General features: G+C 40.4%; 1 protein-coding gene across 4 annotated transcripts in view; it reads right to left on the reverse strand.

Annotated features, from left to right (window-relative positions):
• The window catches only part of NYAP2 (neuronal tyrosine-phosphorylated phosphoinositide-3-kinase adaptor 2), a 324,463-nt gene that overhangs the window by 157,270 nt on the left and 144,239 nt on the right, over positions 1 to 22,954 (reverse strand). The gene's annotated exons all lie outside the window — the stretch shown is intronic.

Genomic DNA, 22,954 nt, shown 5'->3' on the forward strand with positions numbered 1-22,954 from the left:
ATTTGAGAACCCCTGGTAAGCAACCTTGGTTTAAGCACTCATCTGTGTGACTGCAAAAGCATCCTGGCTGTCTTCCTGATTCTATATCTGACCCCTATAAATTTATCCTCACCACAATCACCACAAAGATTTTTTACAAACACACCCTGCCACTCTTCTGCTCCACCCCCTGCAATGGCTCCCTTGTACACCAAGCCCTAGGAAGACCTACAAGGAAGATTCTACAGGGTCTCACCTTCTTTTCCTCTCTGACCTCACTTAATGGTCTTGTCATTTTAACCCACAATGCTCCCCTTACACTGACCTTTTTCTTATGCAATTCCAATTTTTGGACCTTCCAGGTAACTGTTTTCTCCACTGGAAATGCACTCCCTCAAGACACCCACCTAAGTGGGAGTCCTTATCTCCTTTCTGTCCACATGAGTTATCAACTAGGTGACTCTCACTTCCAAATGCATCCTCTTTTCCTGCTTGTGACAAGGAATTTAGGCCCTTTAAATATTTTCTCCTGGGCCAGCTGGCACAATGTTAAGCTTTGTCTACAGAGGATGCTGGAGGAACATTATAGCAGAAAAGGGTTTTATTTCCTGGTTCCCGGGCTCACTAGCCAACCTTATGCTGCACAAAGTGGCTTTCCCACATCTAATTCCCACCCCACAGAGCAGATAGCTTCACTAGCATCTGGCTCCCAAAACATCAGTTGCTTGCAGCAAGCCAAATCCCAGGTAGAGGAGTACCACTGATGAGAAACTCCTATGAGTGCCAGCACCTTAAAAGGTGGTTTTTCAGGAAGTTCCAGAATATGAATTTTCAGTAAGAGTACCATTGCGCCGCGGTGATGTCTCTGCCATTCAATAATCCACAGCTATGCCTTCCAAGAAGGCATGGGTCTCACCCAGGTTGGAGAGGGCACTCTATCTCAGCCTTGGGATCAGCGACTGTTCCTTGCATCTTCAATCCTATAGTCATTGCAGTTTTGCAGTTTTCTTTACTTCTTTCTGACTGTTCCCATTACTCTAATCCTCAGTTATAATTAGTGATTCTTTACAGTGAGCCTCCCTTTTCAAATAACTGCATGATTTTTCTCTCCTGATCAGATCTAGACTGATCCAATGTTGTTGTTGTTGTTCAATCACTAAGTCGTGTCTGACTCTTTGTGACCCCATGGACTGTAGCATGCCAGGCTTCCCTGTCCTCCACTATCTCCCAGAGTTTGCTCAGATTCATGCTATTGAGTTGGTGATGCTATCTAAACATCTCATCCTCTGATGAGACTGAGTGCATATCTTAACTCAAAAATCAGGATGAAATCTTTTCTGCCCTCTCTTCTTAAAGGTGCCCCAGCCTCTTGGAACTCTTTGCCTTGGTCTAGATTTTTCTTTCTCCCATAGCAGTTATAACATAACATTTATAACATAGCATTTATAGCATTCTAACATGCTAGTCAGGCTTCCCTGGTGGCTCAGATGGTAAAGCATCTGCCTGCAATGCAGGAGACTTGTGTTCAATCCCTGGGTCGGGAAGATCCCATGGAGAAGGAAGTGGTAATCCACTCTAGTATTCTTGCCTGGAGAACCCCATGGACAGAGGGGCCTGGCAGGCTACAATACATGGGGTCGCAAAGAATCAGACATGACTGAGCAACTAACACACACACATAACATACTAGCCAATGTGTGGGTTTAGTATGTCTATTATATATCAATTTCTTACTCCCGCTAGAATATAAATACTTCAAAGGTCATGCACCTTTTGCAAAAATTTGTTCATGGATGTATCTGAAACTCCTAGTACAGTGACTGGAGTATAGTAGGTACTCAATAAATATTTGTTAAAAGAACAATCTCATAGATCACAAGAAGTTGCCTCTCTGGACATATTGGCCCATAATGGAGGAATTTAACTTGCTTTCCGTGGCTATAGTCAGCATTTCCATATTGTTTGGGGACTGAGAAAGACAGTAATCCTTCCATTTCATACATCCCAGATTACAAATATAGAAGCTCTTCATCATTCTCTGTTCCACTTGTAAGACATAGCTCTTTCTCTATCACCATGTGAGAAGGTTGTTTCAACACTCATTTTGCCACTACAACCAAATCAACAACTTTTTACTCAACTATTTTTAATGTGACAATTTTATATTTAATCCAGTACCCACTGTCAAGCTGGTGCGGATGCATGTATGCTCAGTCGCTTCAGTTGTGTCCGACTCTTTGCGACCCTATGGCTCCTCTATCCATGGGATTGTCAAGGCAAGAATACTGGAATGGGTTTGCATGCCATCCTTAAGGGGATCTTCCCAAACCAGGGATCGAATGAATGGCTCGTGTCCCCTGCATCGGCAGGTGGGTTCTTTACCACTAGCACCATGTAGGAAGCCCTAAGCTGGTGTGCACGTGTTGCTAAAACAAAGATTTTCACAGCCACAGAAATCTAAATGTTGGATGGGAATAGGAGAAAGCATCTCAGCTAAGGGACAGATCGACAAGGCTCTGGCTTCTTTGATCTAAGGGAGCATAGATAGAATATGCATTCCTTTTCTCCCTCAAGCTTATATATCACGTGAACCTTGTGCTCAGTTGTGTCTGACCCTTTGTGACCCCACAGACTGTAGCCCACCAGGCTCCTCTGTTCATGGGATTTTTCAGGCAAGAATACGGAGCGGGTTGCCATTTCCTCCTCCAGGGGAACTTCCCAACCCAGGGATCAAACCCACATCCCCTGTGTCTCTTGCATTGCAGGCATATCCTTTACTGTTGAGCCATTGGGAGCCCCATATCATTGCAGGCAGATTCTTTACCAGCTGACTTACCAGGGAAGACCCATCGTGTAAACAATCATGGCCATATTATCCACAGTTTGGAGAAAGAAAATAAAATTAAAATGTATAAAAACAGGCCAGTTCTAATTTTCATGTTTCTTATTTATATTTCACATATGGGTCCAAGGTCTATTTAATATTTTGTGGAAGTGAGTATCTCAAATTGAATTTCATCTCTGTGAACACTTACCTTTCTCTTAAAGATAACCCAGCCCTTCACATCTCCTAGAGATGGAAGATTAAACAAGATAAAATAAACATCTGAATTCCCCAAATAAAATTATATATGGACAGTAGAGTTTTGGTTATTTAGAGCTACAAGTATGTAAATCAGTTTGCTTTGCCATATTTTCTGGAGGAAGAAGAGCTTTCTCATTCAGTTGCAATACACTTTGTCATTTTAAGTATTTTTACACAGAATATTTCTAAAATATCTTGCATCCTTATTTTCAGCATTCATGACACTTCCTCTAAGAACCCTCCTCTGACTCTTTAAGTTGGGGTAGGTGCCCTTGATTTATGCTCACATAGTGTGCCCTATACTCTGCTCCCCCGCCTCCACCCAGGAACTGATCCCACTTTACCGTGACTGCCTGTTTGATTATCAGTGGGCTTCCTTGGGTTGTCAAGTCTTTTAGGGGAGATAACACATCTTTCCTGTTTCTCTGTTACCTAACATTGTAGCTGGCACATGATAGATACTTAATAAATAACTCTCGACAAATGACATCCTCAGGCTATCACATTAACCCTAAACGGAAAAGGAGGTTAGTTATAATCAAGACCTTTTGAAGCTCTTTAACTTGATACTAAATATATACAATCTTTAAATGCTTCTCTTCCTTTAATATCAGTAAAACAGTCCTTACTTTTCCTTTTCCCATGCTCATTCATTGCTTATAACAAATTTATACCAGTTTAAAAAAAAAAAGAAAAAACTGTGCAGTTCATATTCTGTAAAAATTCACAAGCCTTAGTGCAAGAATAAGTCTTTCTCCCCTAAACTCTTTTTTTAAAATTCTTGTTAGTTTTCAGCTGTTCTCATTAGATGGAGCTGTCAGAAAGCAGGGATTTCCAAAGGGCAATGTGTTCCCATGTTCTGCTCCATATAATCAACTTAATTTAATACATATTAATAGAAAAAAATAAAAAGAGCTTGTCTTAAATCACTGCCCTTCCACTTAACAAGAAAAAGTGTAGAAAGCAATACATATTCTAGAAACTCTCAGGAAAGACACAGAGCCATTAAATCAAGGCACTCATTCTGCAATAAGTATATGCTTTGTCGAGGTCAATTAAAGGCAAGATTTATGCACACATGCAGTCATTCTGGCTTAAAAAATGGCTTTACACATGCTTCTTCATAGTAGAATGAAGAACTGTTCAGAAGCTGCATGCCTATAGAATGGAAAAATACAATTAATCTAGAAGAACATATCTGGCCTCCTAAGATGATGACATAAGCAACCAAGGGAAACCCCATTATATATAAGGATAGGAAAGACTAAAACAACTTTCAAAAGTCATTTAAGAGAAAGCAACCTCAGTTATCGCTTGCATATTAATTGAGAAACTTTTTTAAAAACCTTATCTGAAGGGCACAAGCAGAATATGTTTTATTTATAACATGAAGATAAACCAATAAGTACATGGTACCAATAATACATTACAGCCTGTCAACAGTATTTTTCACCACCCCCTATAATTAATTTTCATACCCATCAAGATTCAGAAATGTAAAACAATGGAGGAAGCACATTGTAAGGTTTTACAAACCTAGCCTAAGAGCAAGCAGAACCATTTCATCTTTTAAATCATTCAGAGTGGTTACCGTATCGTAAACAAAGCTGGGACTGAAGGGTAGATGGATGGCCAAGATACTTGCTCCCTGAGTATCATGAATCACCCTGCTTTTTCCTCTAAGCTCTCCAAATGCTTTAACTTCTTTTTACTCTAAAGATGCTTGAAAGTGCAATAACTCTTCATAGCAATTAGCCTGTTGGAAGACTCATTAATGAAAGAGTGTGTTATTAAAAATATGCTCCTTCAACTTTTCCTATTAAGTCCTACTCTGTGGTAGGCATTGAAGATGCAAAGAGGAAAAGAACAGGTCCACATGTCTAAGGCATGTTTAGACTCAGGACACAAAAATTAGGCAAATATTTAGCATATGATATAAAATAGGGACTTCCCAGGTGGTGTTAGTGGTAAGAGAACCTCACTGCCAATTCAGGAGACATGGGTTCGATCCCTGGGTTGGGAAGATTCCCTAGAGGAAGGCATGGCAACCCACTCCAGTATCCTTGCTTGGAGAATCTCATGGACAGGGGAACCTGGTGGGTTACAGTCCATAGTATTGCAAAAAGGGGGACATGACTAAAGTGATTTAGCACAGCACATAACAATAGATGGGCTTCCTGGATGGATCAGTGGTAAAGAATTTGCCTCCAATGTAGGAGATGCAGGAGACACAGATTTGACTCCTGGGTCAGAAAGATTTCCTGGAGAAGGAAATAGTAACCCATTCCAGTACTCTGGCCTGGGAGATTCCATGGACAGAGGAGCCTGGTAGGGTACAGTCCATGGGGTCACAAAGAGTCAGACATGACTGAACTGACTGAGCACATAACAATAGATATACTGGAGTTATATGCAAACTATACAGAAGAATGTGCCTACATACATTATCACAGAGAAGGTAGCAGTTACACTGGGGTCTTGATATATGAGTGGAAATTTGCCATAGAAGTTAATGAGGATAAGATGCTACAGAAAGAAGGGATTTCACTCTCAAGGGTAGAGAGGCAGGAACAAGCTTGCTGCCTTTGTTCATAGAAAATTATATGGTTTGAGAATGCTGTGAGAAGCATGACTGTTAGGAAATATGGTTCTGGGGACTGGCAGGGCTCAGATGGTGAGGGTTATGCTAACGTGTTGTCATTTTATCAGGTAAATGAAGAACAGGACATGATTCAGTGAAATCAGGAGCTGAGTAATGATGTGATCTGGTATGTATGTGAGAAAAATCCTCTCTGGATGTCGTAAAAATGATGGACTTGAAAAGGTGATGGTGCAGGAAAGGAGACCAGTGAGGTTCCTGAGCAGTTGTCCAAGTGAGAAATGATGATGGTCTGAGATAGGAGAGAAAGAGTGCAGATGATGGAGAGGGTCAGGCAGCAGAAGTATGAGAAGCAGAATTGGCTACACTTGTTAACTGATTAGATGTCAGGGCTAAGCTAAGGAGAGAAATCTGATAAGGCTCTCACTTTTCTAAACTGAGTATCAGGTTAGGAAACATGGAGGAAACTGCTGGGTCAATGTGTATATGATGAGTTTGAAAACTCTGTGACATCTACAGACATGTGGGTCCAGAGATGCAGTCAGACACTCAGAGAGTGTGTAAAATTCATCACTTGCTTATTCAACAAATATAGAGTAGCATATAAGAGAAGAAAATATTAATAAGCTCCAATGATTTTATTAATCTAGAAACATCATCTAGATGCATCTAGACATTTCTAGAAAAAGCCTGTAGAAACACATCACTGAAAAATCAAGCAGAACAAGAGATACCCTCAAAGAAGACTTAGAAGCCAGAGGAAGAAAACCAGTAAGGAGCCATGCAAGAATAACAAAGGAATAGCTGATTTATAAAATATGGGAATAATCAACAGCCTAAAATGCTGAAGAGAAATACCAAAGGACAGGCATAAAAGGAAGTCACTGAGCTGGGGACCAAGATGGGATTCAGTGACAGTGAAGGTGGAGTCAGCAGTAAACTGTGGATCTGGGGCAAATGAACATTGAGGCCATGGAGCATGGGCATGCAGAAGGCCTTTTAGAAACCAGCTAAACGAGGAAGGAGAGATGCAAGGCTGTGGTTTGAAGAGGCCACTAAGCCAAGGTTAGAAGTAGGTAAGACTAGTAGTCAAGGTCAGATTCTCCTGAAAGGAGCTAATCTCATTTCCATCATACCTTGAGGGAAGTTCATCAGTTAAAAAGACTCCTTCCAATGACTGTTAAATCTATGAGGATCTATGAGGTGGTCTGTACAAGTATAAAGGAGATTATGCCACTTTTTTAAAAATAAAATTGCATTTTAATTGTATCAAATGCTTTATGTAGCCAAATGGAAGAAAATGTTTTTATCAGAAATACCCTGAGACACGCACTGACCGAGGTTGGAAAGATTGAGAAGGGGCTGGGTTACTTGCAGGAAACATGTTTATGTAAGTGCAAGGAGGTTCTGAATTGCCTTCTAAGGATGATGTTCTCAGTTAGCTTCAGAATTTAGGGGCCAGACTGAAGCACAGAGAAGCAGAGGAGATGTGAGAGTTTTGTAGAGAAGAGAGCCAAAGGAAATAGGAACCATTTAAGGAAGGCAGGCCATCAACTCTTGTCCTTCATTTTCCTTTTAAAATCTTAGTAATTTAAGAATTTACCACATTACTCCCTAATCTTTCAGTATAAATGCATAGAAGAAATAAAACCCTATTCAAGTTTGAGGCCTGACAAAAACAGAGATTTATTTACCAATTATCTAGATGTCTTATGGTATTTACATTAGTCTATTAAATTTCAGCAGAAAGTTGCACTGAGGGTTACATTTAGCATCTTCTTCACTGAGGACACATGCTTTCTGAAGTCTGTTTTCCTATAACTGGAAATTGATAAAATTTTTGAGAGATAAAAATTTTGAGAAGTTGTATAATTTAGAAACATGCAGTCTCATCTTTACTTGTCATCAAAATACTACTCAACATGTAGAGAGAGGACAGGAAATCACTTTGTATAAATTACAATCACTAATTCCTACAATACTGGGGTTCTGGGGAAATCGACAAGCCAAAGCTCGGGGAGCATCTTTGCCATATCAAAGATGCTGTGGATTATCTAGCCCACATCCATCTGATGTTTTAGGAGACAATGACAGTGTTGGGTCAAGCTAGATCTTTGGGTCAACAAAAGAGCTCCCCAGCCAGCAAAATTAGCAGGGAGGATCAAATAGACTGATAATTATGCACAATACAACTTTTCTTATTGTACCATTTTGGTGTCAATACTTGGATCTTTATATTCTAGAATTCCTTTGGACTTGGAGCTGCTGAACAAAGGAACATATTTTATCAGCTCCTTTTTATCATATTTATTCAGCCTTCCAGGAAGGCTGAGGCCAAAATAAATGAGATTTTCTCACTTTCAACTCTAAAATAATAATTCAGATCTTTTGCAACAGGGATAACTTCTTCTATATGGAAAAAGGAAAAGACAGAGAGAAATGGGGTGATGCTTTGCCTTTTATATTTACCAGTTGTTTAGACGCCTTGAGGTATTTGAATTATTCCAACTTACCTGCCTCCTTAGAAATCTGTATGCAGGTCAAGAAGAAACAGTTAAAACCGGATGTGGAACAACAGACTGGTTCCAAATTGGGAAAGGAGTATGTCAAGGCTGTGTGTTGTCACCCTACTTATTTAACTTATATGCAGAGTACATTGTCTGAAATGCCAGGATCGATGAAGCACAAGCTGGAATCAAGATTGCCAGGAGAAATATCAAACACCTCAGATATGCAGATGACACCACCTTTATAGCAGAAAGTGAAGAGGAACTAAAGAGCCTCTTGATGAAAGTAAAAGAGGAAAGTGGAAAAGCTGGCTTAAAACTCAACATTCAAAAAACTAAGATCTTGGGATCCAGTCCCATCACTCCATGGCAATTAGATGAAGAGACAACAGAAACAGTGACAGACTTCATTTCTTTGGGCTTCAAAATCACTGCAGATGGTGACTACAGCCATGAAATTAAGACACTTGCTCCTTGGAAGAAAAGTTATGACCAACCTGGATAACATATTAAAAAACAGAGACATTACTTTGCCAACAAAGGTCCATCTAGTCAAAGCTATGGTTTTTCCAGTAGTCATGTATGCATGTGAGAGTTGGACTATAAAGAAAGCTGAGTGCCAAAGAATTGATGCTTTTCAACTGTAGGGTTGGAGAAGATTCTTGAGAATCCCTTGGACTGCAAAGAGATCAAACTTGTCAATCCTAAAGGAAATCAGTCCTGAATATTTATTGGAAGGACTGATGCTGAAGCTCCAATACTTTGTTCACCTGATGTGAAGAACTAACATTGGAAAAGACCCTGATGCTGGGAAAGATTGAAGGCAGGAGGATAAGAGGATGATAGAGGATGAGATGGTTGGATGGCATCACTGACTTGATGGACAAGAGTTTGAACTAGCTCCAGGATTTGGTGATAGACAGGGAAGCCTGGCGTGCTGCAGTCCGTGGGGTCACAAAGAGTCGGACATGACTGAGTGACTGAATTGAACTGAATCAGTAGACTCTGCTTTTATCAGAGGGGAGATTATCCTGGTTAGTTCTTTAAAGGAAGATGCAGGCCTTTCCTGAAGCAAGAGAAACAAAGGGAGAGAGACAATTTCTCCTTGTTTCCTTGAAGTAAGATATAATTTTCTACAACCAAAAGGAAATGGATTCTGCCAACATCCACATGAACCAAAAAGGACTTTTAGCCTCAGATAAGACCCCAGCCCCAGCTGGCACCTGGATTGAAGCCTTGGGAGATGCTGTGGAAATTCCTGACTCTCAGAAACTGTGAAATAATCAAGGTGAACAGTTTAAGCCACAAATTTATGTCAACTAGTACAGCAGGGGCTCTGGGTACAACAGACCTGGGTATGGCAGAAGCCCTCTTGGAGGAGGTCACCATTAACCCCACCATAGAGCCACCAGAACTTACACAGGACTGGGGAAACAGACTCTTGGAGAGCACAAACAAAACCTTGTGCACACCAGGACCCAGGAGAAAGGAGCAGTGACCCCACAAGAGACTGGCCCAGACTTGACTGTGAGTGTCCAGGAGTCTCAGGGAGAGGCATGGGTCAGTGGTGGCCTGCTGAAGGGTGGTCTGCATTCTCCCAATGCAGACACACAGGAAGTCAGACTCTGGAAAACCTGACAAAGACAGACTGCACTGTCTACTTTAAGCCAGGGCAGGGCTAATCTGATCTTTGTAATAGGTCATTATTTATGGTGATATCTTGTCTCTGAAGTGAAGTGTTGTAATCAGCTTGACTCTGAACCAGGAGAATAGGGCCTCAGAACTGTTGTCCTCAGCTGCTCTAAACTTGTTATCCTGATTGATTCAGCAAACACTTATTAAGCAACATTCCATAGACTTGACCCTAAAAAATCTGAAATAAATAACACAGTACAGTATTGAGGATTTACTAAGCATGGCCCCGCCCATCGGAACAAGACCCAGTTTCCCCCTGAGTCAGTCTCTCCCATCAGGAAGCTTACATAATCCTCTTATCCTTTTCCATCAGAGGGTAGACAGAATGAAAACCACAATTACAGAAAACTAACCAATCTTATCACATGGACCACAGCTTGTCTAACTCAATGAAACTATGAGGAATGCCGTGTAGGGCCACCCAAGACAGATGGGTGATGGTGGAGAATTATGACAAAACACGATCTGTGGGAGAAGGGAATGCCAAACCACTTCAGTATTCTTGCCTTAAGAACCTCATGAACAGTATAAAAATGCAAAAAGATACAACACTGAAAAATGAAGTCTCCAGGTTGGTCGGTGCCCAATATGCTACTGGAGATCAGTGGAGAAATAACTCCAGAAAGAATGAAGGGATGCAGCCAAAGCAAAACAACACCCAGTTGTGGATGTGACTGGTGATGGAAGCAAGGTCTGATGCTGTAAGAGCAATATTGCATAGGAACCTGGAATGTTAGGTCCATGAATCAAGGCAAACTGGAAGTGGTCAGATAGGAACTGGCAAGAGGGAACATCAACATTTTAGGAATCAGTGAACTAAAATGGACTAGAATGGGTGAATTTAACTCAGATGACCATTATATCTACTACTATGGGCAAGAATCCCTCAGAAGAAATGGTGTAGCCATCATAGTCAACAAAAGAGTCCGAAATGCAGTACTTGGATGCAATCTCAAAAACGACAGAATGATCTCTGTTCGTTTCCAAGCCAAACCATTCAATATCACAGTAATCCAAGCCTAGGCCCTGACCAGTAATGCTGAAGAAGCTGAGGTTGAATAGTTCTATGAAGACATACAAGACCTTCTGGAACTAATACCCAGAAAAGATGTGCCTTTCATCATAGGGGACTGGAATGAAAATTAGGAAGTCAAGAGATACCTGGAGTAACAGGCAAATTTGGCCTTGAAGTACAGAATGAAGCAGGGCAAAGGCTAACAGAGTTTTGCCAAGAGAACACACTGGTCATAGCAAACACCCTCTTCCAACAACACAAGAGAAGACTCTACACATGGACATCACCAGATGGTCAATACCAAAATCAGATTGATTATATTCTTTGCAGCCAAAGATGGAGAAGCTCTATACAGTCAGCAAAAATAAGACCAGGAACTGACTGTGGCTCAGATCATGAACTCCTTATTGCCAAATTCAGATTTTAATTGAAGAAAGTAAGGAAAACCACTAGACCAGTCAGGTATGACCTAAATCAAATCTCTTTTGATTATATGGTAGAAGTGACAAATAGATTGAAGGGCTTAGATCTGATGGACAGAGTGCCTAAAGAACTATGGACAGAGGTTTGTGACATTGTATAGGAGGCAGTGATCAAGAACATTACCTAGAAAAAGAAATGCAAAAAGGCAAAATGGTTGTCTGAGGAGGGCTTACAAATAGCTGTGAAAAGAAGAGAAGCAAAAGACAAAGGAGAAAAGGAAAGGTAAACCCATTTGAATGCAGAGTTCCAAAGAATAGCAAGGAGAGAGAAGAAAGCCTTCCTCAGTGATCAGTGCAAAGAAATAGAGGAAAACAATAGAATGGGAAAGACTAGAGATCTCTTCAAGAAAATTAAAGATACCAAGAGAACATTTTATGCAAAGATGGGCGCAATAAAGGACAGAAATGGTATGGACCTAACAGAAGCAGAGGATATTAAGAAGAGGTGGCAAGAATACACAGAACTATACAAAAAAGATTTTCATGACCCAGATGACCATGATGGTGTGATCAGTCACCTAGTGCCAGACATCCTGGAATGTGAAGTCAAGTGGGCCTTAGAAAGCAACACAAGAACAAAGCTAGTGGAGGTGAGAGAATTCCAGTTAGCTATTTCAAATCCTGAAAGATGATGCTGTGAAAGCACTGCACTCAGTATGCCAGCAAATTTGGAAAACTCAGCAGTGGCCACAGGACTGGAAAAGGTCAGTTTTCATTCCAATCCCAAAGAAAGGCAATGTCAAAGAATGCTCAAACTACCACGCAATTACACTCATCTCACTCACTAGCAAAGTAATGCTCAAAATTCTCCAAGCCAGGCTTCAACAGTACATGAACTGTGAACTTCCAGATGTTCAAGCTGGATTTAGAAAAGGCAGAGGAACCAGAGATCAAATTGCCAATATCCGTTGGATCATTGAGAAACAAAGAGAGTTCCAGAAAAACATCTACTTCTGCTTTATTGACTATACGAAAGCCTTTGACTGTGTGGATCACAGCATTCTTCAAGAGATGGGAATACCAGACCGCCTGACCTGCCTCCTGAGAAATATGTATGCAGATTAAGAAGCAACAGTTAGAACTGGATATGGAACAGACTGGTTCCAAATCAGGAAAGGAGTATGTTAAGGCTGTATATTTTCACCCTGCTTATTTCACTTATATGCAGAGTACATCATGTGACATGCCAGGATGGATGAAGCACAAGCTGGAATCAAGATTGCTGGAAGAAATATCAATAACCTCAGATATGCAGAAGACACTACCCTTATGGCAGAAAGTGAAGAAGAACTAAAGAGCCTCTTGATGAAAGTGAAAAAGGAGAGTGAAAAAGTTGGCTTAAAGCTCAACATTCAGAAAACTAAGATCATGGCATCTGGTCCAATCATTTCATGGGAAATAGATGGGGAAACAGTGGAAACAGTGTCAGATTTTATTTTGGGGGGCTCCAAAATCACTGCAGATGGTGATTGCAGCCATGAAATTAAAAGACACTTACTCCTTGGAAGGAAAGTCATGACCAACCTAGACAGCATATTAAAAAGCAGAGGCATTACTTTGCCAACAAAGGTCCATCTAGTCAAGGCTATGGTTTTTCCAGTGGTCATGTATGGATGTGAAAGTTGGACTGTGAAGAAAGCTGAGCACCGAAGAATTGATGCTTTTGAACTGTGGTGTTGGAGAAGACTCTTGAGAGTCCCTTGGACTGCAAGGAGATCCAACCAGTCCATTCTAAAGGAGATCAGTCCTGGGTGTTCATTGGAAGGACTGATGCAGAAGCTGAAACTCCAATACCTTGGCTACCTGCTGTGTAGAACTGACTCATTTGAAAAAACCCTGATGCTGGGAAAAATTGAAGGCAGGAAGAGAAGGGGACAACAGATGATGAGATGGTTGGATGGCAACACTGACTCAATGGACATGAGTTTGAGTAAGCTCTGGGAGTTGGTGATGGACAGGAAATCCTGGTGTGCTACAGTCCACGGGATTGCAAAAAGTCAGACATGAATGAATCACTGAACTGAACTGAGTACAGCACCAGGCTTTCCTGGTGACTTAGACAGTAAGGAATCTCCCTGCAATGCAGGAAAACCAGGTTCAAGCTCTGCGTTGGGAAATTCCCTGGAGAAGGGAATGATTACTGACTCCAGTATTCTTGCCTGGAGAATTCCATAGAAAGAGGAGCCTGTCAGGCTACAGTCCACGGGGTTGCAAAGAGTCAGACATGACTCAGTGACTAAGCTCAGTATAGCAATAGAATACTCCACAATCAATGCCATGATCAGAACAGATACTCGGGAAGTTTGAGCTTATTGGTCTCTTGTGGAAGATGCTATCAGTAGCAACAAAATAGATAAAAATCGTCTTATGAATTTCAGACACTGAGACCAATCAGACCAAATTCAGAGTGTTACTGAAAGGGTGTTGGGTGAGACCAGAAAGAGGTAGGGTAGTTCTCTGGACTAGAATCAACAGCCAGGACCAAGAGAAAGATGATTTGACTTACAAATAGTTTCATTCATGGGCCTCGGGGTACGTTTAGAAAAAGATCACACGCTGGAGTCATACAACTCTGTCTCTGTCTGAGCAGTCTGGTTTGACAGATGGCTTTTACACCAGGAAGCCTAGCAACTTCTGATTCTGTCAACCTGGAAAGTGAAACCTAGGAATGTGGGGCTTCAGTGACAATTCCCCACGTCTCATCCCATCAAAGCAACAAGAACACACTAGAACACTACCCAGTGCCAAAACGATGAAGATTTCAAGAGCTTGTTTTCCGCTTTCCTTGTGTTTCATTAGTGTGGTGCTAAATGGAGCTTTGAAGGCTTCTAGAAAGCCTGCTGTGAACTACAAGTGCCACTTGTTACATGAAAAAAAGGCACTAAGCCTACAAGTTGCAGTCATTTAAATGAGTCATTGAAAACACCACTGAAAAGCCATCACTGAGTCCTTTGAAAGAACAAAAACTGCTGGCAAGAAAGGACAGATCCTCTCAGGAAAAGATCCACACAAATTCAGAAACAGTTAAGCAGATATTCAAGAGATCTAACATGTCAGCATTTTCTGGGCTTCTATCGCCTCATTTACTTTCAAAGTCTGACCTGGGGAATCTGGAAAACCACCAGCACTGTCTTAGTGGTAAAGAATCTGTCTGCAATGCAGGAGATGCAAAAGTCATAGGTTTGATCTCTGGGTCAGAAAGATCTCCTGGAGGAGGGCATGATAACCTACTCCAGTATTCTTGCCTGGGAAATTCCATGGACAGAGGAGTGTAGTGGGCTACAGTCCATAGGATCATAAACAGTCAGACATGACTGAAGAGACTGAGCACGCACACACTGAAAAGGACAGCAAGGTTGCTGAGGATCTGCTCTTCTCCAGGCTGTAAGCTATGTGCTTTGCCAATGAATTTTACCCCACTTTTTCTGCCCAATAATTTAGTAAAATGGATTCTTTTTCTATCGCTACAATAACAGATTATCACAAATAGAGCAGCTTGAAAATCAGTACCCCTCTATTAACTCTTGGTTCTATACATCAGAAGTCTGGATGTGGCCGGGCTTCCTTCATAGCTCAGTTGTAAATAATCCACCTGCAATGCAGGAGACCCTGGGTTGATTCCTGGGTCAGGAGGATCCACTGGAGAAGGGATAGGCTACCCACTCCAGTATTCTTAGGCTTCCCTTGTGGCTCAGCTGGTAAAGAATCTGTCTGCAATGCAGAAGACCTGAGTTTGATCCCTGGGTTGGGAATATCCACTGGAGAAGGGAAAGGCTACCCACTCCAGTATTCTGGCCTGGAGAATTCCATGGACTGTATAGTCCATGGGGTCTCAAAGAGTAGGACACGACTGAGTGACTTTCACTTTCACTGGGCATGACTGGAACCTGGCCATGGAACCCTTCTGGAACCCAGAAGATTGGGATCTCTGTTCAGGTCCCACTAGCTGAAATCGAGGTGGCAGCCAGGCTACATTTTTGGAGATTCTAGAAGAAACTCTACTTCTAAGCTGAGTATTGTTGTTGGTGGAATTCAGATCCTGTAGTTATAGAACTGAAGTCCCTGTTTCCTTGCTGGCTTTTAGCCAGAGACTACGCTCAGTTGTTAGAGACCACCCGCATTCCTTGACTTTAAAGACCCTGATGCTAGGAAAGATTGAGGGCAGGAAGAGAAGAGGATGACAGAGGATGAGGTGATTAGATGGCATCATCAACTCAATGGACATGAGTTTGAGCAAACTCGGGGAGATAGTAAAGGACTGGGAAGCCTCGCATGCTGCAGACCATGGGCTTGCAAAGACTCAGAAACGACTAGGTGACTGAACAACAACAAACAACAACACACTCCTTGCCACACGGCCCCCTAATCTTAAGGCCACCAATGGTATGAAAGTTCCAGGGAATATCCAAGGTGAGTGTACGAGGGAGTGGAGAATCCTGGATAAAAATCTTGGACAAGATTCTATCCACCGCCTAAGACCAATATTGCTATTCCCATTGTACAGATGAGAAAACTGTGTCTGTGAGAGAGAGTGTATTACTTGTTGGCAGCACTGATATGAAACCAATGTCTGTTTCCCTATGAAGCCCATATTTTTCTAATATTTCATGCTGAGTCATAAAAGGCACAGTCTAATTTTTATAAATATCTTGTAAGGATTAGAAATCTGGGCTAGTCACTGAGAAAAGCAAAACCAAGTTTATGGCTGGCTCTGACTGGGGCTTAATCAAGTTCCCAAACTGGAATTCTGACCTGGAAAATTTGTAAATTCCCCAACATAAATATTACATTCAACTTGTTTCTCCTCTCCCCTCAAATGCCTATAGATTGCCTACAAAGCTGTACATTGGTACAAAATCAAATACAGGCATCTTTAAATTGTTAGCACTGAACAATGAAAGAACAGCAAATATTCTTTGTAGGACAAAAACACATTATTAAAATGTGCTAAACTGTTTCTTCCAGAGTTAAACAACTAATTACACAGATGATGCTCACGTGGCTGTCATGCCAGATTTTCTGTTTTCTAGAAAATATTCCTGTAAATCAGTGCTGAGAAACTTGTATGCAAGTCAAGAAGCAACAGTTAGAACCGGACACAAGAGTTTGAGCGAGCTTTGGGAGATGGTGAAGGACAGGGGGGTTACAAAGAATTGGACACGACTGAGTAACTGAACGACAACAACAACAGATCAGTGCTTGCCTCATGGTGTAAATAGAGGGAAATAGGCTGAGCTAGAGAATTGGAAACAAAATTGGTTGTAAGTAACATGAAGGAAGAGCTCCGCATGTGGCAATAGTGGTAAAGAACCTGCCTGCAAATGCACGAGACATAACAGACACAGGTTCAATCCCTGGGTCAGGAAGATCCTCTGGAAGAGGGCATGGCATCCCATTCCAGTGTTCTTGCCTGGAGAATCCCATGGACAGAGGAGTCTAGTGGGCTTACATTCCATGGGGTTGCAGAGTCGAACACAACTGAAGTGACTGAGCACATACAAAGAACATAAAGGAAAGGACCATTTCTATTTTGTTCACTGCTGGATTTCCCTACAACCAAGTAGACACTCAAAGAATTGGCAGAATAAAGAAAGAAAGGAAAAGCAACATTGCTGAAGATTGTCATCTATTTTGGTAATCTTGAAAGAGGGATTTGCATTTCTTTTTTTTTAAGGCAGTGACCCTATAATGAATTTAGTCTTCCTTTGGTTCTGGCTCAACCTCACAGTTCAAGTTTTTGAGGACATGTTGTGATTCCAAATGTTTCTGCATGTATTCCAAATTCTGATTCATAGACATGACTCTAACAAATATATCTAGAAGGTAATATCAGAAACCAGGAGAACCATCCTAATTCATTGTCTTCTGAAGATAATCATGAAGCAATATAATAAACTAAGTGTTGACAATTACTTGAAAGAAGAATTTAAAACAAAAGAAAGTTAAGAACATTTAGTTTTGAAGGTGTGTGAGAAATGGTGAAGAGGGTTAAGAAGAACAGACTTCCAGTAAGTCCTAGGGATGGAATGTACAGCATAGTGACTACAGTTAATAATACTGTATTGCATACTTAAAAGCTGCTAAGAGAATAAATTCTAAAAGTTCTTGTCACCAAAAAGTAGGTAATATGTATGGTGATGGATGCTAACTAGATTTATCGTGGTGATCATTATGCAACATATCCAAATATTCAATCAATATGTTGTACAGCCAAAACTAACATAATGCGTGCATGCTCAGTTGCTTCAGTTGTATCTGATTCTTTGCGACCTTATGGACTGTAGGCCACCAGGCTCCTCTGTCCATGGAATTTTCCAGGTAAGAATGCTGGAATAGGTGGCCATGCCCTCCTCCAAAGGATCTTCCTGACCCAGGGATCGAACCCATGTCTCTTAACATTGCCTGCATTGGCAGTCTGATTCTTTTCCACTAGCTCCATCTGGGAAGCACCAACTAACATAATGGTATACCTTAATTATACTTCAAAAAAAGAATACTTAAGTTTTTTAATGGAGTCTAAAGTATAGAAATACTTGATTTAATAAAAATATGTTTTCTTCATTACACTAAACATATTAATGTCATGCTATTATGAAGAGTTTATACAACCAGAAAATATTTCTCTGTTTATTTGGGTCATTGTGTAAAAATTTTAAGCCTAACATATAAGATATGTGTGTATGGCTTTTCCTTTCCTGTCTTACATATTTATTAATTTATTTGATTTTACTGGAGTGTAGTTGATTTACAATGTTGTGTTAATTTCGGGTGTAAAGTGATTCAGTGATGCACATACATATATTCACTCTTTTTTGGATTCTTTTCTCATGTAAGTTATCAGAGAATATTGAGTAGAGTTTCCTGTGCTATATAGAGATCCTTGTTGGTTATCTACCATACATATAGTAGTGTGTATATGTTCATCCCAAACTCATGTTATCCCTCCCCCACATACATTTCCCCATCATTAACCATAGTTTGTTTCTGATGTCTTTAAGTCTGTTTCTGTTTGTAAACTATATGTCAATAAAAACGAAAAGATGGACAAATTCTTAGAAAGGTACAACCTTCCAAGATTGAAACAGGAAGAAATAGAAAATATGAACAGACCAATAACAGGTACTGAAACTGAAACAGTGATTTAAAAACTTCCAGCTAACAAAAGTCCAGGTCCAGATGGCTTTACAGGTGAATTCTCTCAAACATTTAGAGAAGACTTAACACCTATCTTTCTAAAATTTTCCCCCAAAAAAATTGCAGAAGAAGGAACACTCCCAAGGTCATTCTGCAAGGACACTATCACCCTGATGTCAAAACCAGAAGAAGATATCACAAAAAAGAAAAGTACAGACCAAGATGAGGGCTTCTCTAGTGGCTCAGATGGTAAAGAGTTTGTGTGCAATTAAGGAGACGGGGGTTCAAGCCCTGGATCAGGAAGATCCCCTGGAGAAGAGAATGGCAACCCACTCCAGTATTCTTGCCTGGAGAACTCCATGGACAGAGGAGCCTGGCAGGCTATAATCCATGGGGTCAAAAAGAGTTGGACATGACTGACTAACATTTTGATCACTGATGAATGTAGATGCAAAATTCTCTAGAAAATACTAGCAAACTGAATCTAACAAAACATTAAAAGTATCATACAATGCAATCAAGTGGGACTTATCCAAGGAATACAAGGATTCTTCAATATCTGCAAATCAGTGAGAGACAGCACAGTAACAAACTGAAAAATAAAAACCATATGATCATCTCAACAGATGTGAAAGAAGTTTTTGATAAAATTCAACACCCATTGATAATAAAATCTCTTCAGAAAGTGGGCAAAGAGGGAACCAACCTCTGTATTTCTCCTATTTATTTTTAATATATGTGCTATGGGAAGATCTTCTGCAGAAGAGAATGGCAACCTACTCCAGTACTCTTGCCTGGAGAATCCCAAGGACAGAGAAGCCTGGCAGGCTACAGTTCACAAGGTTGGAAAGAGTCAGATACCCCTGAAGAAACTTAGCATGTGTGCACATGAAACCAAAATTTCATGTTATACTGGCCCGTTAAGAAGTCAATTCAGTTCAGTTCAGTTCAGTTAATAAGTGTAAGTACACATTTAAAATCATATGAACTTACGTTTGCATAGCATTTTCTTTTTACCATGCACAGTTGTGGGCATTAGCCAACTGTATGGTCATAAGGCTGTGAGAGGGGCAGGGTATGATTAGTTTTCAGTGCCTCATCATCATTTTAAAGGTGAAGAAACAGTCTCATTAGATCACTGTCTCAAAGTCAATGTTTGCTTGTAGATTCTAAGCACAGTCTCTTTTGCCTGCACCACAGAGCATCTCTGCAAATGACTCTATTAAGAAATGAAATACGTGTTGACCTGAGCAATGGGAATGGAGAATGTGAGTTTGCACAATTACTGCTCTTTCCTGCATCCTACAGATGTAGTTGTCAGGTCTCTCATCCTTTCTAGTTAGCTCCTTTTGCTTCGTCTAATCTTTCCTCAAACTCAGCAGGTATTACACTGAAGCAATAGAAAGAGCAATTAAAATATCTATTGCATATTTATGGTCAATTTATCTTCTCTACTGTATACATTTTGAAATGTATCATTATGAAAGATCTTAAAATAGAATTGCAAATATATATTTTCAGTATGACACAATTATGATTTTTTAAAGCTAAATTATACTTTTCCTGGTATGTGATTTTTTTGTTTGTGTTCATCATTAAACTATTTCTTTCCTACTCTGAAAGCTGTTTTGCTACAAGGCCATTTCCTTTTTACTTTTATCCTCAGGGAAGTCATAATCCCTGACTTAAATAGAAGCTGGTTACCATGGAAATCATTCTAATGCCCCAGAATCAATATTTTGACTTTGCTGACATTTAATGTAAAAAGAAAAGACAAACTAAGATTTATAAAAGTCACTCTTCATCTTTGTTATAATTCTTAAAGCCAGAAAAACTGTAAAGAAAACATATGCTCCATAATGAAGTCCAGTTAACTCACAATTATAAAGAGTTGAGGATTCATAAAAGAACAATCTACATAGTTACATAATTTTCACTTTGAGTACACACATATGAATACATGCATTTGGACTCAAGATTTTTCTCCCATCTTTGAACTGAGCTCTGATTCTCTCCTGTTATTGAAGTCATACCTTGGTAAAAGAGATTTGAATATATCCAGTTCTGCAGTTGCCTTTTGATTAAGTGCTCCAAAGAGAAGCTGAAATTTGCATTGAAAAATCACTCTTCTATAAAAGTTGACCATTTCTGCACTGAATCTTAATAGTCCTTCTGGTCCATTGACCATCCTCAAAGAGGCACTACAGCTGAAGGCTCTTTAACCACCCTAGAAGTCCTTTTGAGGAGAGATGTTGAACTTGAACTTAGTGTTTAATAAGCCTTACGGACCATAAGGTAGTTTTCCAAGTCTGAGATAAGCTTTTGCTACTGCTTTAATTTACTCACTGTCTTCTCTTCTGCCTCAGAAGTAATAAAGATAACAGACTTCCTGTCTTCTCTTTGATAATGAGCTATTTAGAGCCTTAAATCTTGATATGGTGAAGGGATCTGAGAGACTTATGAGTTTCTCTATCTCAGGATTTAGCTACCTGAAGCATTTCAAATGAATGGCAATCAGTTCTGTCTTTAAGACAATTGAATCACCACTCAAATATTTCTTCTGTGGGGCAATCATAATTTTCCACATGACCACTCTGAAGACCCCAAGCTCCCCTCCCCAGGGAGGGGACTATTTTGAGATGTGTATGTTACACTGCTTCCATGGGTATTTCCAGCACTGTTACCTCACCTGATAACACACCCTTTTACTGGCTGCTCACCTAGTCTGATTCCTTTTCGCTTCCCCTTCCAATGGTTCTTTTATCCCCCTTTATTCTTGAATCGTTTTAGATTACATTCAGGCCCTCATCATTCAGAGACCATTGTTCTAAATCATAATCTGCTTTTGAAAACAATGCAATGTAATTGATTATGTAGTTTTCTGCCAGTACAAGTAAGAAGAGGTGACTTCTGGAAATAACCTCATAGACTATAAAGAGAAACAAAAGGCACCATGTATCAATATCAGGGAAAACTTAGGAGCAATATTTAAAATTTATAAAACACAGATCTCTAGAGCCTTTTAGTTTATTAACACTATCTCTAAAACATCTGTGAGTTACAAGTTGAAGGACATACTGATGACCTTGAATCATGAGAAAAAAAGACTCAGAATTCAAATCTGTTTCAAGGTGGAGGAACAAAAGAGTTACACAAATAGACACCCCCTCACTCACACTCACACACACACACACACACACACACACACACAACCCTTCATTGCAGTGTGATTGATTACAGCAGAACAGTCTGGAACCAATCTGGTGTGTTGAGTATTAGCCACTCCGTCGTGTCTGACTCTGAGGCCCCATGGGCTGTAGCCTGCCAGGCTCATATGTCCATGGAATTCTTCAGGCAAGAATACTGGAGTGGGTTGCCATTCCCTTCTCCAGGGGATCTTCCTGACCCAGGGATTAAACCCAGGTCTCCTGCATTGCAGGCAGATTCTTTACCATCTGAGCCACCAGAGAAGCCCAACTAAGACTTCATCAAAGATAACAATTGCACAAAGTACCATGATGTTCATGCCCTTCCTTAAAACCAGCGTTTCCCAGCAAACTGAATGCCATGGAAAATAATCACAAGAAAACAAGTGAAAATACAAAGCACAAAACTATGCACTAGGATTTCAATTTTGTAAATATGCACAAATGCATATTATTTACACATATAATCTCACACACATACCCACAATTGTGATGTATTTCTGACTATATATGAAGTAGAAGAAACTGAGCCTAAGTGGAGATTTTCCCTGAAGAAAGTATGGATTAGCTCAATCTCCAGGCATTTATTTGTATTCTTCAATATTCTCTGAAGCTTTTGCTTTTTGGCTACATATGCCGTTGGATACTGATACAGGTGAAAGGTAAGATGAAGATGTTAGAAGTGATGGAATATGCTTCGTGGGTAACCATACCGTAGGCTAGGTTTACATTTCTGTGGGAGGATTAGACCACAAGATGAGGGAGTTTTTGTGAAGGACAGGGGAGCCTAAGTGACAAAGAAACCTGCCCAGTTAAGGAAAGGACCAGCTGGCGTCCACTCTTTGTTGCAAGCTACTGGGAAACTTGGAATACCAGGTGCTCACGTGAGCCACTGGGGAAGAATGTCAGGGACAGGCAGGCTAAGAGAAAGACCATGGGACCTGGAGGAAACATGCTCTCAAGCCAGTCCTGTCAGCACTGGATGCCCTGAAGCATCTTCCACAACTCACACAACAATCTGAATGCACCTGTATCAAAACTCACTTGGGACTACTCGCCCTGCAAGGGACTCTCGGGGAAATTTCAGGAAAGCTGAAACTGACTTATTCAAGCAAGGCTAAAGTACCAGTGAGATCTGGGGTTAATCTGACCTAATTTATAATTATAGACCAACAAAGAGACTAAGATATATTTGATTTATGTACTTCATGGCTGAGAAAAAAATGTAGATATGGTAAAAACAGAAGACAGG

The sequence above is a fragment of the Bos grunniens genome, chromosome 2, assembly GCF_055505025.1.
Source record: "Bos grunniens cultivar Pamir isolate PY7600 chromosome 2, Bosgru_T2T1.0, whole genome shotgun sequence".
Lineage (NCBI taxonomy): Eukaryota > Metazoa > Chordata > Mammalia > Artiodactyla > Bovidae > Bos > Bos grunniens.